This window comes from Carassius gibelio, chromosome A19 (assembly GCF_023724105.1).
Source record: "Carassius gibelio isolate Cgi1373 ecotype wild population from Czech Republic chromosome A19, carGib1.2-hapl.c, whole genome shotgun sequence".
Lineage (NCBI taxonomy): Eukaryota > Metazoa > Chordata > Actinopteri > Cypriniformes > Cyprinidae > Carassius > Carassius gibelio.
In genome coordinates this window covers 2,848,633-2,864,447 of record NC_068389.1, presented here as the reverse complement: position 1 = coordinate 2,864,447, position 15,815 = coordinate 2,848,633, and the positions used below count along the sequence as shown (strand labels likewise).

At 37.0% G+C, this 15,815-nt stretch overlaps 1 long non-coding RNA gene across 1 annotated transcript in view; it reads left to right on the top strand.

The window, feature by feature from the left end:
- LOC127934906 (uncharacterized) overlaps window positions 1-15,815 on the top strand; it is a 112,858-nt gene that overhangs the window by 82,439 nt on the left and 14,604 nt on the right. The gene's annotated exons all lie outside the window — the stretch shown is intronic.

Below are 15,815 nucleotides of genomic sequence, written 5' to 3'. Positions count from 1 at the left end.
AATTATTACACAAATAGTATTTTAAAATTACATTTCAATTTTTTTTATTTTACTCTTTAATTTACTATTAATTTATTCTTCATTTTTGTCTATTCTGTATTATTCCACCCTTGATATTACATATTCTTCTTGCTATTGTTAACCTATTGTTGTTCAGTTATTGTTAACCTATTGTTGTTCAGTTATTTATTATGGTATTATTCATATTATACAAATAATTTTATACTATTATAAATCTATTATATCGAATATGTTATTGTAGCGTTGTACTCGCTTTTCATATTATTCACTTTACTTTAAGTTGTACTACATGTACTTTTTAATATAACATATAACTTTTACTATATTTCTACTGTGCACTGTATCAGTTCATATTTTCATTTTCACTGGATCCATAGCCTCATCAGTTACATGTGTTATTATTTGTTGTGGAGTTCATCTGTAGGCTAGTGTGTCACTTTTTGATTTGTATTTACTTGTTTTATTAAATTTTCTCAACAATAGTAAATTATTAGTGTTTAAAGATGTATTACTTAGATTTTATCACAGAATTTCAAAGGGAATGAGCTGTGTTCTGATCTGAGACACGAAAGAGAGAAAAAAGAGAAAAATGTTGGGATTGAACACAGACAAGGCAATAAAATCAAATACATTTAATTAAATGAATATTCAAATTAAATTACATTCATATGTCACAGTTATACTAAATTAACATTAGAATTGTAAACCGAAAATAATAAACGAAATCAAGAAGTGAGACAAATGTGAGCTTTCACAATTCCTTACGAAAATTAATAATTTTCCAAACCTAACTAAATAACTGGAGGCAAAGTTTTTAACTGCACGTAGATCACAAACCTGAAATCGGTTGATAAATGTGAACGTTATTGTGTTTTTATTCAGAAAAAACCGGAGCTCCCCGTTTACTTCCATGTATTTTTAAGGCAGTCTTGCCCTCACTAACATGGCGGCGGCGTTGACGTATCGCAGCAACGGCTCAGAGCGGCCAATGAGGCGTCTAGTTATTTATATGTCTATGCTTAGGATCCTTCCTACCCGGTTGAAGGAGGATGGGTCCTCCGACGACCGCAAAAACCGGAAGTCGGTGTTTGTGAATTTGGACAGCCTACCCTTTTTTTTTTTTTTTTTTTTTTTTTTTTTTTTTTTTTTTTTAATTATTATTATTGATAGCATTAGCAGTTACAAACAACAAACAAAACATACAAATCATACACATAAATAAATTATACACAAATAAATAAAGTACATACATAAATTAAACATATCCAATGGGGTCTGCAAAGTCCAGCAAGGCTAATTAACAAGCAGTCCAATTCATAGCATCATTAACAGTTATGAGTTACAATTTCATTCAGTCACGTGGCGTCACAAGTTTTGAGTATATCTGCACAGTCTTTATAGCTTTACAGTTCTTTGAATATCTTATGGAGTCCAAGTATTCATCGATTTCACTCTCAAACACAAGAAAGAATGGTTTAGAGCCCCTGAACTTACATTTATGGATGTGGTATTTAGCGAGTAGAAATAAAAGATTAATAATGAAATACTTTCCTTCCTTGTCCGTCTCAAGGTCAACCACACCAAAGAAAACATCTTTAAAGCAAAATGAAAAATCCATAATGAAAAAGGTTTGGATAAATTCAAGGACATCTGACCAGAATTTTTCTGTGTATGAACATTTCCAAAATAAATGATAAATATCCTCATCTGACCTTTTACAGAAAGAGCATTTAGATTCAATATCTGGTTTATACCGCTTCAGCACACACTTTGCTGGGTAGAATCTGTGAATTAATTTAAACGTAACTTCTCTCACTTTATTAGTAAGCATATATTTGAAAGGTAAAGACCAAACATTTTTCCAAGGGACATTCTCTATTAACCTGTTCCAATATGGGATTATATAAGGTATAGTAACAATGTCTTTTTGGTATAAATTCCTAATAGTTTTATTTTTCATCTGGTGCACCGCAGAAAAGCATAAACTCCCCACAGCAGTATCAGATAAATCAATATTGTGAGTCAGTGGCCATGGGAAATTAATGCCTCCCAGCAGCATTCTGATACCAGAAGGAATTGCATCAAAGACAATTGCATACTCCTTAACCGAAACAGGAATTTGAAATTTCTGCAAAAAATCTGAATAACTGTACAATCTGCCATTTGTGTCATAGAGTTGGCCAACAAGTATAATATTATTCCTGTACCAATTTTCAAAAAATAAAGATTTGTTTTTGTAGAGAATGTCCTTATTGTTCCAAATGTAATATCGATGAGGTGAGAAGTTATGTTTAAATAAGAGAGACCAAGCCAAAAGCATGTGTTTATGAAAACTGGACAGTTTGATTGGGATTTTGCTAATATTATAATTGCATAATAACAGAAATTTTAAGCCACCAATTTTAGAGAAAATATAGTTTGGAATAAAGTTCCAAAGTGATGTTGGGTTGTTAATAAATTGTCTGAGCCAGTTGATTTTGAAGGTATTGCTTAAAGTTGTAAAGTCCAAAAAATTTAAGCCCCCACACTGATTTGTGTTCATTATTACAGACTTTTTGACATAATGAGTTTTGTTTTTCCACACGAAATTAAGCAACATATCATCAATTCTTTTCGATACCCCACAATCAACATCTAATGAGGCCGCCAAATAAGCAAGTCTGGAAATTCCCTCCGCTTTTGTCAGTAACACTCTTCCTCTCAAGGATAAATCTCTTTGTAGCCAAGAGTTTAACTTTTTTTTTGTTTTTTCAATGATAGGGCTAAAATTTAATGGACTTCTTATATTTTGGTCTTTAGTAATTATTGTTCCCAAGTATGTTACCTGATCCTTCACAGGAATGTCATATATATTTGAAACATCACAATCTTTAACTGCCAATAGTTCACATTTTTTTAAGTTTAATTTGAGACCTGAAGCTTGTGAAAATCCTCTGATCAACTCTATCGCAAGGGGAATCTGAGAGGCATTTCTCAGGAAGATGGTGGTGTCATCAGCTAGCTGACTAAGGATGATACTTCTTTCAGCCAATGTTATCCCTTCCAAGGCACTGTTAGAGACATGTAGAGCTAAGAGTTGAGAGGCGATCAAAAACAAGTAGGGAGAGATTGGGCACCCTTGTTTTATTCCACGTGACACTTTGAATCTAGGGGAAGTACCAAATTTCAATTGTATTGCACTACTACCATTTGTATACAGGGTCCTGACAGTTCTGCAAAATACTTCTCCGAATCCACATTTTTTTAGTGCTTGCAGGATAAAACCATGTTCAAGCGAGTCAAACGCCTTATAAAAATCAAGGAACAGAATGAAGCTGTTGTCATTGATAAGATAATTATAATCTAATAAATCTAGCACTAATCTAATGTTGTTTGCAATATGTCGTTTCCTCATGAACCCCGATTGTGATTCATCTATAATAGTGTCTAATACTTCTTTAAGTCTATTAGCGAAAACTAGTGCAAAAATTTTGTAATCGTTATTCAAGAGAGTGATAGGACGCCAATTCTCTAGACAGTTTCTGTCCTTTTCTGGTTTTGGAATCAATGTGATGACACCCTGTGTCATAGTTGTTGGAAGAGCTTCTTTCTCTAAGCTCTCTGAGAAAACTTTTACTAGAAAGGGGGTAAGTAATTTATCAAACATTTTGTATAATTCAGCAGTTATACCATCACACCCTGGGCTCTTGTTGTTTTTTAGATTTTTGATCGCCTTCAACACCTCCTCTTGGGCAATGCTATCATCACAATAGTCTCTGTCTTCTGGGGATATAGTTTTACAATGGCTAACAGAGGTCATAAATGATTTAGTTGTTTCCTCACAGTAATTAGATGTGTATAAATTGTTATAGAAGTTATAGCAGTGAATGGCTAACTCTTTTTGATCTTCAATAATTTTTCCCTCCACTTTAATTTGATCTACAGTTGCCAGTACATTTTTACTTTTTTCAAGTCTAAAGAAGTAAGCCGAGTTTTGTTCGCCCTCTTCTATCCATTGTTTCCTTGATCTTATATATGCTCCCTTAGCTTTCGATTTATAAATGTCATCTAATTTATTTTGTAATTTCGTATACTCACATCTTTCCTCATTACATAGAGACTCTTTTTGAGAAAGAAATGCTAGCTTCTCAATAACCTCGTCTTCCACTGCTTGTCTCTTCTTGGCCAAATCACCTCCAAACTTCCTGAGAAACTTTCCCAACTCATATTTTAGAAGCTCCCAATTTGTCCCATAATCTTTCTGAGAGTCTGCTTTAATCCAAAAGTTTTCAATCAGTTCTTCAACTCTTTGTTTGACCTGATTATGTTCAAGGAGGGAACTATTAAGTTTCCAAAATGAGGCTTTTGGGCCAGAGTACTGATTCGAGGACAGAGCTATTGAGAGGTAAATCGCTTTATGATCGGTCAAGGGAGTATTACTTATATTGACTGAAATGCTGTTTCTCATTAAACATCTGGAAACTAACCAGTAGTCAATTCTGGATTGTCTTGAGCAGTCCTTATTGGACCAGGTATACTGTCTGTCATTTGGGAACTGTTCCCTCCAAACATCAACCAGGTCAAATTTATCCATGAGACAATTTAACACGGAGTTAGGAGACTCTGACCTCCTTGGTGGCCATCTGTCTAATATATTATTCATCGCTATATTAAAATCCCCTCCCACAACTAAAGAGGCATAAGGGTATTTGTTCAACCAATGTGATATTTTATGTTCTATGGTATCAAGAAGCATGTTATTCTCCACAGAAGAGTTGTATCCATATATGTTTATAATGATCATGGTATGATTGTTTTTAGTAATTACCATTATGAGAAAATGCCCTGAAGAATCTAAATCGGTATTTTGAATAATCCCATTAAAATTGTATCTAAAGATTCCTACACCAGCTGAGTGTTCCGATCCATGTGCTAACCAGATGTTGTCTCCCCACTGTGACCTCCAAAAATTACAGTCATTGGCTGTTGAGTGACATTCTTGAAAAAAGCAAAAATCTGTCTTATTTTTCTTTGCAAACAAAAACAAAGCCTTGCGTTTCACACTATTTTTAAGACCCCTGGCATTAATAGACATTAAAGACAAAGACATAAAATAATATCAGGTATAACCTGAAAGCTGAGGAAAAAAAAAAATACACAAGATTCTCTCTAAACAATTAATTAGAAAGTTGTTGTAAACTCTGCAATACAAAAACAAAAAACAAACCCCAAGCAAAAGACAATGGGCATGTAGTAAATTCTGTATACATATGATAAATCTACCCTAAAAATAAAGCTATGTCCTTTGAAGAAAACTTTTAAAGATATTTTCTCTCCATGTAGGCTATATAAGAGTGGTATTAAGCTTACAATGAACTGATTTTTTATCTTGTGCTTTTTATCTGTACATGTTTTGTTCTACCCACCTTTTCTGTAGTCCTTAACAAAAGATGATATTCAGCATTGAGATCATGTCTATATTTGAAAATAAAATGGTTTTATATCTATCTACTGAGGAACCATATTAAAGTCATCCAATCAGTAGGAAGTTGCTACCATTTATATGACTCATAGTAGGTTCTAGCAGCTCTACAACAGAGGTACTATGTGAATTATTCACACTAGCAAAAGTAGAAAATAAATACATTGGGTGACTTTGTAAATACATATGATAACCCTTTGAAAATACTTTTTTGTAAATCCTTTTATATAATTTTTTTATTATTATTTATTATTATTTTTTGGATCACATTTTGGCTGTAGTTTAATATTTACTGTAGAACTTGGAAGGAAGGATTTTTTTTTTTTTTTTTTTTTATGTTAATCCTGAGATTAATAATCCATCCAGAAGTAGAGCAGACAAAATTTAAAGTCATTTCAACTGAAAATATGTTATCCAAACAAACCTGCTCATATCTTAGTTCAGATTTACATGTGCAAGCCTAAGGCATATAGAGCAGTTGAGAAGCCTGGCTCACATATCATTCACCGTGACCCTTTTACCATCAATATGCGCGAAATGCCCTCTGAAACCTGCTTTCTTCCCCTCCTTCCTCGCCTGTTCCACCAGCGGCCACAATTTGTTCCTGGCATCCTTGGCATCTTGTGTCAGGTCTTCGAAGATTTTGATTTTTCTTTCCTTGAGTATGGTCGATGTTCTGGCGTCTTTCCAAATCTTGTCCCTGTGGGTTCGCGATAGAAACTGCACAATGATACGGCGGTTGGAACGTGCCTCTCCCGAGCGGGGTCCCAGTCTGTGAGCGATGTCCACGGAAAAGGCCAGTTGGTCTGCGATATCTGGTGAGACCTGGCTGAATAGGTCCACCATCATTTTTTTCACATTTTCTCCCGCTTGTTCCTTTACCCCGGCGACGCGTAGATTCCATCTCCTCTTGTAATTATCAAGTTCATTGCACCTGTCACGGAGCACGCCGTTTTCTTTCTCCAGGTATCCAACTTTTTTCTCTAGGGTTTCAACTTTGTCTGTTGCTTCTTTTATTTGTTTCCCCATATATTCCATAGCTTCAGTGACACTTTTTATGGAGTAAGTATTATCTTTAACTGTCGCCTCCAATGACTGCAACCTCCTCAGCGACTCTTCTTGCATTTTTTCAACCCTCTCCATTACTAATAGCAGAACAGAATTGGGTACAGACTGACCTTCATTATCATCAACTGTTTTACTTCTTTTGGCGGCTCGCAGCTTCAGCGCATTTTGCAGCGGTTGCGTCGAGTCCGAGCCCTCCTGCTCCGGCAAAGTTACTTCCATCTCACCTTCTTCATGCTGCGGAGTCTTCTTGGCGTATGAGTGCATAATGCTGCTAATATCTTCCTCTTTGTCCATTTCTCAAAAAATATAAGGGTCAACTGAGTGCAATTGGTCGAGTAGAAGAAGTGACAGTCCGTTTGTAAAGCCGAAAAAATAAGGAAACACGTAGATAAATATCTTCTTCAAAAAGTCTCCAATTTGTCAAGTGTTAGGATAGCATTTGAAAGCCCTCAGTTTGTTTTAATAATTCAAAAAACACGAGGTTTGCTTCTTCACATTGCAGAGCGACAACAGAGTGATGTTACCCCGACGCCATCTCGCCGTACCTCTCCCGGACAGCCTACCCTTCTTTCAGTTCCCTCCCTTAACCGTTGCTCATATCCTGTCGCCTAGCAACCGTGACAGCGCCAAGCAAGACGCCGGTGAAGAGCTCATCGTTCTCTCCCCAGAGCTTTATAAACACTTCTGTCTGCTCTTTCGTCCTTAGAAGCGTTAAAACAGCTTCAATCACTAACAAATAAGCTGTGTGTAAGGGGATATTCACACAGGCAGTAAGGAAGAAGCTAGTTTACAAAAGTAATCGTTTTTTTTTTTTTTTTTTTTTTTTTTTTTATTATACACGTACACATGTAAAAAAAAAAATGCTTAACGCTAAAACAAAATGCCTAACTAGAAAACCACTGAAAACATATATTTTTGAAAAGCCTGTTTTTAAAAAACATCGAAAATAATACTCCTCCCCCACTCCGCTACTGCTCGCTTCATCCTGCCGAAAAGAATTATGGGATAGGTAGGACGCGAAAGGATCCACCACACCCATCCTTCGAATTCGGGGAAAAGGAGGACGCATTTGTGGGCCGCATTTGAAGGATCCTACGAATTTGGACAGCCTTCGTCGCGGCGCTGTGACGTAACATCCTTCAAATGCGTCCTCCGAAGGATGTAGACCCTGAATTTGGACACAGCGTATGTCTATGGTTCCTAGTCATTTTGGATATTGTGTTTTATCTGGCTTTTTAAATTTATAATCAAGTTAACTTCTGGTCTTAATTATAGACTGTATAAAAGGTCTCAACATGGTAAGTTATTACAGCATTACTGTTACAGTTTGTATCAGTCACGAGTAGCTGACACTGTAGGAGAAGAAACTATTATCATTTTCGCGAATAAATCACACTTTTGATCTCATCTGTAAACGGGTTTGCAGAAAGGTCTGAATTTGTTCCCAATCTGACAGTTCAATCCTAACGATTCGCCCTCCGAGATACAGTAACGGGCTGTTTCAGAAGACAGAAATAAAACTATATTTACCTCAAGTCCAGTGTAGAAAATGAAACATGTGAATGCATTTATCCTTTTGTCAACACCGAAACAGCTCGAGTCTGTATTGTAGACTTGTAAAACACAGTAAAAGCTCATATATTGTATGTATGCACAGATTCCCGAGCTATCGAAGAGTTCAGTGAGAATGAAGGACCGCGAGAGAGTGGAGCAGATGTTGACATCCATGAGGAGCGCTGGAGCTAGCACACTTCAGGTAATGTGTCCTCACAGACAGAGAGTTATCACGGTGTGAAGACAACAAGCAGAAGAACACAAGCCAACCACATTCATTATACTCTAATATACAGTCTTCATAATGTCCATAAAATCCCCATCTGTTTTGCTGGGTTAGGGCCTTATTCAGTCACGATGTGCTTCTCTGCAAAGTGAGACATCAAGTTAAATTCAGAAATGGGTCTCCATTAAATGTATTTAATGTTTCAGGGCATGGCTTTTCTTTATTTTAATTTAAAGGAAATTCAGACTTTTTTTTTTATCCTTTTCCATAAATACATAAAAACATGCATAAAAGCGTTTACACTGATCACAAATTAGATATAATTTGCAGGCAAGCAGCTAGGCATTTCATAAAATAACTCTTCTACATTAATTTGAATAGAAGTGTACTTGAAGTACAAATTATGAACTGTTGTACTTCTATGAGATACATAACAGTGTCTCAGGAAAAGCGTAAAAGAAAAACAGAATGGAGGACTGTATATGAACCCATGTCCATTGACTGCTGTTTACATGAGCTGAACAGCCACTAGACGGCAATATGACAAATTAAATTAATTTCAAAATATGAACTCTTGAAATATGACCATTTACATTTATGCACTTAGCAGACACTTTTATCCAAAGCGACTTACAGTGCATTCAGGTTTTTTTTTTTACCTAACATGTGTTCCCTGGGAATCGAACCCGCAACCTTTCAGATGCAATGCTCCACCACTGAGCCACAGGAACACGTGTCAGGTAATCAGGTTTGGAATGATGTTTGGCAATGTTCCCTCAAGGTTTTTTTTTTCACGCAGGACATTTACATTCTTTATTATAATATAATATAATATGAAGTAAAGCAAATATTGCTCACAAATCCCCTTTTTGAGATCAATTATTTATTAAGTTTATAATATAATTGTAAAAACAAACTGAATCATTTAAACTGAGATCTGTAAGCTAAAAAAATACATATATAATTATCTAAAACATCCTTGTAGTAGATTTTGCACACTAAGATTACTACACCTGTGTGCGACTGTAAATGTCTTTTTTGTCAGAGTTTTGTTACCATTCTGTGCTCATCATCCACTATTTCCTTCACTCAGTCGTGATGTTTTATTTCACATGTCGCTGCATTGCTCTCGCATTGAGCTGCTTCATCTGATGGCCTTCTATTCAGTGGTGCGCCTTCTCTGCCTGCCCTACAGAAAAAAAATATTATTATTATTATTTAGGTATCATTTGCATTTGTGTAATGTCCACAAAATGGCCTATGATTAGTTTTGTTTAGGTTGAACTGGAATATCCTACATAAAGTCTGCGGCCAGCACTACAGATAGTGCTTCCCTTTAGTTCAGAGACCTTGAATCTGACGAGCATTAGTGACAGAATCATCAGCCAATCAGATTTACACGTTCCATGACAGCACGCCCTCTGGGTCCAGCGACCACCCAATCTCACTTCAAGGCCCCCCCCCCCCATTAAAATCATGTTCCAGGAGTAAAATACACATTTTTGGTGGGTTCCCCTGGGAAAATTCACATTTCAGGGGATAAATATCACGTCACTGAGGTCGCGTCAACCAGCAGACATGAAAAACATCCCACAGGAACATTGTTAAAGTAGTCCAGTTTGGCAACACTGCGTCCATCGTTTAGTTGAACATTTCCAAGCCGCTGTCGCCGGTGCCTCTACACCAGATCTGGAAGTGGAATTACTGAAGGATAAAGTACTCAAACTTAGTTTGCTAACACAGGTTTTGTGCCCCAATTCAAAGATTGCAACTATGGGTGGCTAACAGCTGGCACCGAGCACAAGAAGTTATTTGGCCATGTTTATTTTTTTATATGAGTAATGTGTGGAATGAGAGACGCACAGACTTTATTTACAAGTGACAGGTGAGTGCTGTGTTACTGGACGAGTGTTGAATCATGCTCATGTTATGGAGGTGTATGTGCTGGTTGATAATACTGTGGTGGTGTGTGGATTAGGGATTCTTCTTTTCCAACCTGCGGTTCACGCTTTTCTCAAATTATTTGGCCCCCCAGACCGCCACGCAAATAAAGTAACATTTCTGGACATCAGTAGTGTAGCCAGAAAAGAGACTCTGGGTGTGCATATGAAAATCTGGGTGTGCCACATTTATTGTCAGATTACTGTGCAAAATTATGGGATAGTATTTTTGTCACACTGCTTCCGTCCCACCATACTCCTAGTGTTAATTTGCAGGTCGTGTCAAAATGTAGTTAATTGTTGAATGTAATAATTTTCTTCCAAATACGATAATTTTGAACTTTAGCTATTTCATTTTTTTTCATTACAATTTATTCACTTTAAATAAATTATAATATATAATTATAGGATTAAAATGAACTGTAGTTGCTCAATATAGATCTTTTTTTTCATGTTGTTGTAATGTCTGGGAAGCCAGAATGCGCATGCATCAACAGAAACATTTATTAGCTGAACCCTGTTTTTTATTTACGTGCCATTTATAGCAAGCCATATTACAGATGATATTACAGATGCTTTGTCAAATTTAAGTTGAAACGCGTGCCGAACCGTGTGTGGTGAACCGAACGTTTTTTTTTTTTTTTTTTCAGCGAACCGCGCCATCCCTATTACCTCAATAATCAATCAATCACACCGGCACCCGCGTCTAAATCCGTTGTATGGTCTGGTTTTCAGTCTAAAACAGTTGTGTCAAGTTAGTATAAATGTCTCGTCTGTTTCGGGAGGTGCGCGCAAAGTCAGCGGAGGATCGCACCTCCAAACTCGCACCGGAGGCTTGCACCTTTTTTTCTCAGATTTTGAAAAATCTTCGCGATCGACTTAAAATGCTTCCACTTGTCGACCGCGATCGACGGGTTGGTGACTCCAAATATAGCGACCAACTTTTTTTGAGCAAGCATTGATTATGCGTGACACAGTCTCAATTTGTGGGAGGCATGTAACCGAGTCGCGAACAGGCTCCAAAGTGCCGATCTGAATCAACCGAGTCGCGAACATACTCCGAAGTTCCGATCTGAATCAACCGAGTCGCGAATAGGCTCCGAAGTGCAGATCTGAATCAACAGAGTCGCGAACATGCTCCAAAGTGCCGATCTGAACCAACCGAGTCGCGAACATGCTCCGAAGTGCCGATCTGAATCAACCGAGTTGCGAACATGCTCCGAAGTGCCGATCTGAATCAACCGAGTTGCGAACATGCTCCGAAGTGCCGTTCTGAATCAACCCAGTTGCGAACATGCTCCGAAGTCCCGATCTGAATCAACCGAGTTGCGAACATGCTCCGAAGTGCCGATCTGAATCAACCGAGTCGCGAACAGACTCCGAAGTGCCGATCTCAATCAACTGAGTCATGAACAGGATCCGAAGTCCCGATCTGAATCAACCGAGTCGCGAACATACTCCGAAGTTCTGATCTGAATCAACCGAGTCGCGAACAGGTTCCGAAGTGCCGATCTGAATCAACCGAGTCGCGAACATACTCCGAAGTTCCGATCTGAATCAACCGAGTCGCGAATAGGCTCCGAAGTGCAGATCTGAATCAACAGAGTCGCGAACATGCTCCAAAGTGCCGATCTGAACCAACCGAGTCGCGAACATGCTCCGAAGTGCCGATCTGAATCAACCGAGTTGCGAACATGCTCCGAAGTGCCGATCTGAATCAACCGAGTTGCGAACATGCTCCGAAGTGCCGTTCTGAATCAACCCAGTTGCGAACATGCTCCGAAGTCCCGATCTGAATCAACCGAGTTGCGAACATGCTCCGAAGTGCCGATCTGAATCAACCGAGTCGCGAACAGACTCCGAAGTGCCGATCTCAATCAACTGAGTCATGAACAGGATCCGAAGTCCCGATCTGAATCAACCGAGTCGCGAACATACTCCGAAGTTCTGATCTGAATCAACCGAGTCGCGAACAGGTTCCGAAGTTCTGATCTGAATCAACCGAGTCGCGAACAGGTTCCGAAGTGCCGATCTGAATCAACCGAGTCGCGAACAGGCTCCGAAGTGCCGATCTGAATCAACCGAGCCGCGAACAAAAAAAATATATATATATATATATTCTAAGTGAACAACAATAGCCAAAGTTTAGTAAACATTTTTTATTGAAACTATAAAATATAATTCTGCATCTATTTTTAGGTGGCTACGCCACTGCTGTACATGCCTGGACCTGACTGCGGGGATATCACACAAGTTACGCTGCTACGTAGACCTTTGTGTTGAAACCTTATCAAAGAATGTAATAAAATATGAAAATAAATGGTGTAATATATGACTTGTTTAAAATACTGTGAATACTAAACGTATGGTGTTGGTCTGTATGAACATGCTACATCTTCATGTTCCTGTGTGTTTTCTGTTGAGTACAAAGCTTGGGTCCTCTCATGTCATGACATTTGTATGTGACGAATGTTTGTTGTTTATGTTGTAGGTAATCTCAGATTTTGATATGACTCTCACCAGGTTCTCTTACAACGGCAAACGCTGTCCTACCTGCCATAGTAAGTACAAACATCTCCATCGCCTTTACATCAATAAATATTGAGTCCGATGTCTTTGGTCAGATGTTCTCTCTGTTGTTCTCAGTCCAGCTGTTTGAAAAATTAAAACATTTAAAAAAATGCATTCAATGTGAATGCTGAATTGTTGTTTAGTTGACTTTGAAAAGAATAAACTAATATACACCTGGGATGAAATCACGGGTAATTTTCATTTTTGGGTGAACTATCACTGAAGGTTGTGAGAGTTGCTTTCTGTTAACACTGTATATGTAAATCAAGTTTAACATTAATGCTATTGAACAGTGTAAGCTGTAAATAATCTTCAGGAAATAAACCATTCTTAAAAAGATGTTCTTTTGTGTGGGTTGTTCTTGTGTTGTTAAATGAGTTATAAATGATATGTTTTCAGATATTATGGACAATAGCAAACTGATCAGTGAAGAGTGCAAAGACGAGGTGAGAAAGCAGATGTTTCCCATAATAAAATATTTTGAGCTTGGATTTAGTGTTGACTTTGTGCAACTGTTTTTGATGTAAAATTCACAGATTTTCAACTAACTTTGAGTATTTGAACAATGTGTTATTTTTCTGTTACCTCTTCTTGTGAAAACTACAGATCTAACAGATAGCTAATCTGTTTTATTTCTGTTCTTTTTGCAGTGCCTAATTTGCATAAATGTTGTTTTTATCACAAACACTGTTTATTCTGTGTGGGGGTTTCATAGACCATAATTATATTACCTTAACTAAGCTTTGTAAAGCTTTCTTTTTGATGACCAGGACAGTCTTTTTGTCAGTCATTTTTGAGGATTGTTTTTCTGCAGCTGAAGCGTCTTCTGGACACTTACTACCCTATAGAGATTGACTCCAGACGCTCAGTTGAAGAGAAGTTGCCACTCATGGTTGAATGGTGAGATACATCTTATCATTGCACAACTTATCTCTCAAGATCAAGTGATTCCTATGGGGGTCCAAGACTGACCATAATTTGTTAAACAGGTTGAAAGTGTATGTAGGAATGCACCAAAGTATCAAGTCAAGTCACCTTTATTTATATAGTGCTTTAAACAAAATACATTGTGTCAAAGCACTGAACAACATTCATTAGGAAAACAGTGTCAATAATGCAAAATGATAGTTAAAAGCAGTTCATCATTGAATTCAGTGATGTCATATCTGTTCAGTTTAAATAGTGTCTGTGCATTTATTTGCAAAGTAAAGAAATATAGAGCCGTGAAGAAATATAGAGCTGAGTATCATCAGATCAGATGATAAGAGCAGATCATTTGTAACTCTAAGGAGCGCAGTATCAGTACTATGATATGGTCTAAATCCTGACTGGAAATCCTCACATATACCATTTTTCTCTAAGAAGGAATATAATTGTGAGGATACCACCTTTTCTAGTATCTTGGACAGAAAAGGGAGATTCGAGATTGGTCTATAATTAACAAGTTCTCTGGGGTCAAGTTGTGGTTTTTTATTTATTTATTTTTTGATGGGAGGCTCAGGGCAGATCTAGGAAAATATTGATGGGGGTGGCGAGAAGGGGGCAGGAATTTTTGAGGGGTGGCAGCACATGGCAGACGTATATATACTGAATTTAGTCACAGTTATCACAGTTTGATGATAAATATATGTGCACACTACAAAAGGACACAGGCTATCATTTACAAACTTAATCTCATGCAATCAATGTCTTAATTAAGAGCATTATAAAAGGTTCAGTGTTATCAATATGTCAATTTATTATAAGAAACACAAGATTTTAACAGCCAATGACATTTCCAGCTGGAGAGACTCAACTGATTTTCTTCTGTTTAGTGTTAATCATCATCTAACTCAACCAGTCAAGAGCTACATTTAGCCTTAGATGTTATATGAATATGGTCCTGAAGCATAGCTTTTATTAGCTGACAATAATCATAAATAAATAAACATTATAGGCACAAATACAAATGTACTTTTAGAAATTGTTTCTGAAAAATATGGTGTTATTGTTTTGGCAAGCTTAAATTAAAACTTCTATGAAAACTTGTGTGATATTCCTTTAAAATAATGTTTTAGTATATATTTGTTTAAGTATATTTTACTGAGCAATTTCTTACATAATTTCTTTGAGTTAGACCAAACTTTTATTTTGGTGGGTTGTAGTTTCTGTGTTTTTTAATTAACTATTATTATTAGCTAATAGGAAGTATGGCATATCAAGTGTGCTAATAATTGAAGTATAGCATACTCTTCTGTGCAATAGTACTATATTTCTGTTTGAATTTCTTTATACCGAAATTTTATTTTGACAGGTTGTCAAAGCCGTTATAAAGCCATTTCTGTCAGTCTGTGTCTACGATACGAATGAATGATGATAGTTTTATCAAATGAAATGGTGAAATCCTCTCATAGCGCACTGGAGTGCACATGTGTAGCCTACATCATGTGTTAATATAGTGAAGAGCTGAAACACCACGCGTGCTTCAGTGTGTGTGTATGTGTGTGTGTGTGTGTGTGTGTGTGTGTAGTAGAGCACACATTCCCAGAGACGTGTATAACGACACCTTCAGGGCCGCTGCTGGTCAAATGTGTGTCCTGAGCAGGATTGTATTGTTGTGCCCCCCTTCCTCAAATATGATGATGAAAAAACACCTACTAAAGGGGTGAAAATAGAACTTTAATCAAATAAAAAAGCTAAATGAATAAATTGTATTATTTACAAATCACAGTTGTAGCTCTCGACATTTACCTGTGGCTTTAACTTTATTATGATCTCAAGCGTTTAGAAATCATGCAAAAGGAAATTAAGCAGTTTTACTATGATACAACCATGGTTTATTTTTGTAAGGGTTGTGATGTGCACGTTTTTTGTTGAAGAAATTATAAAGTGTGTCATCTATAGCAAAAAGGTGGCCAAAAATGAAAGATTATTATTATTTTTATTAACTTTCTTTTAGTTTTATTTTCTCTGCTCCGGATTGCTGATGTCCTTT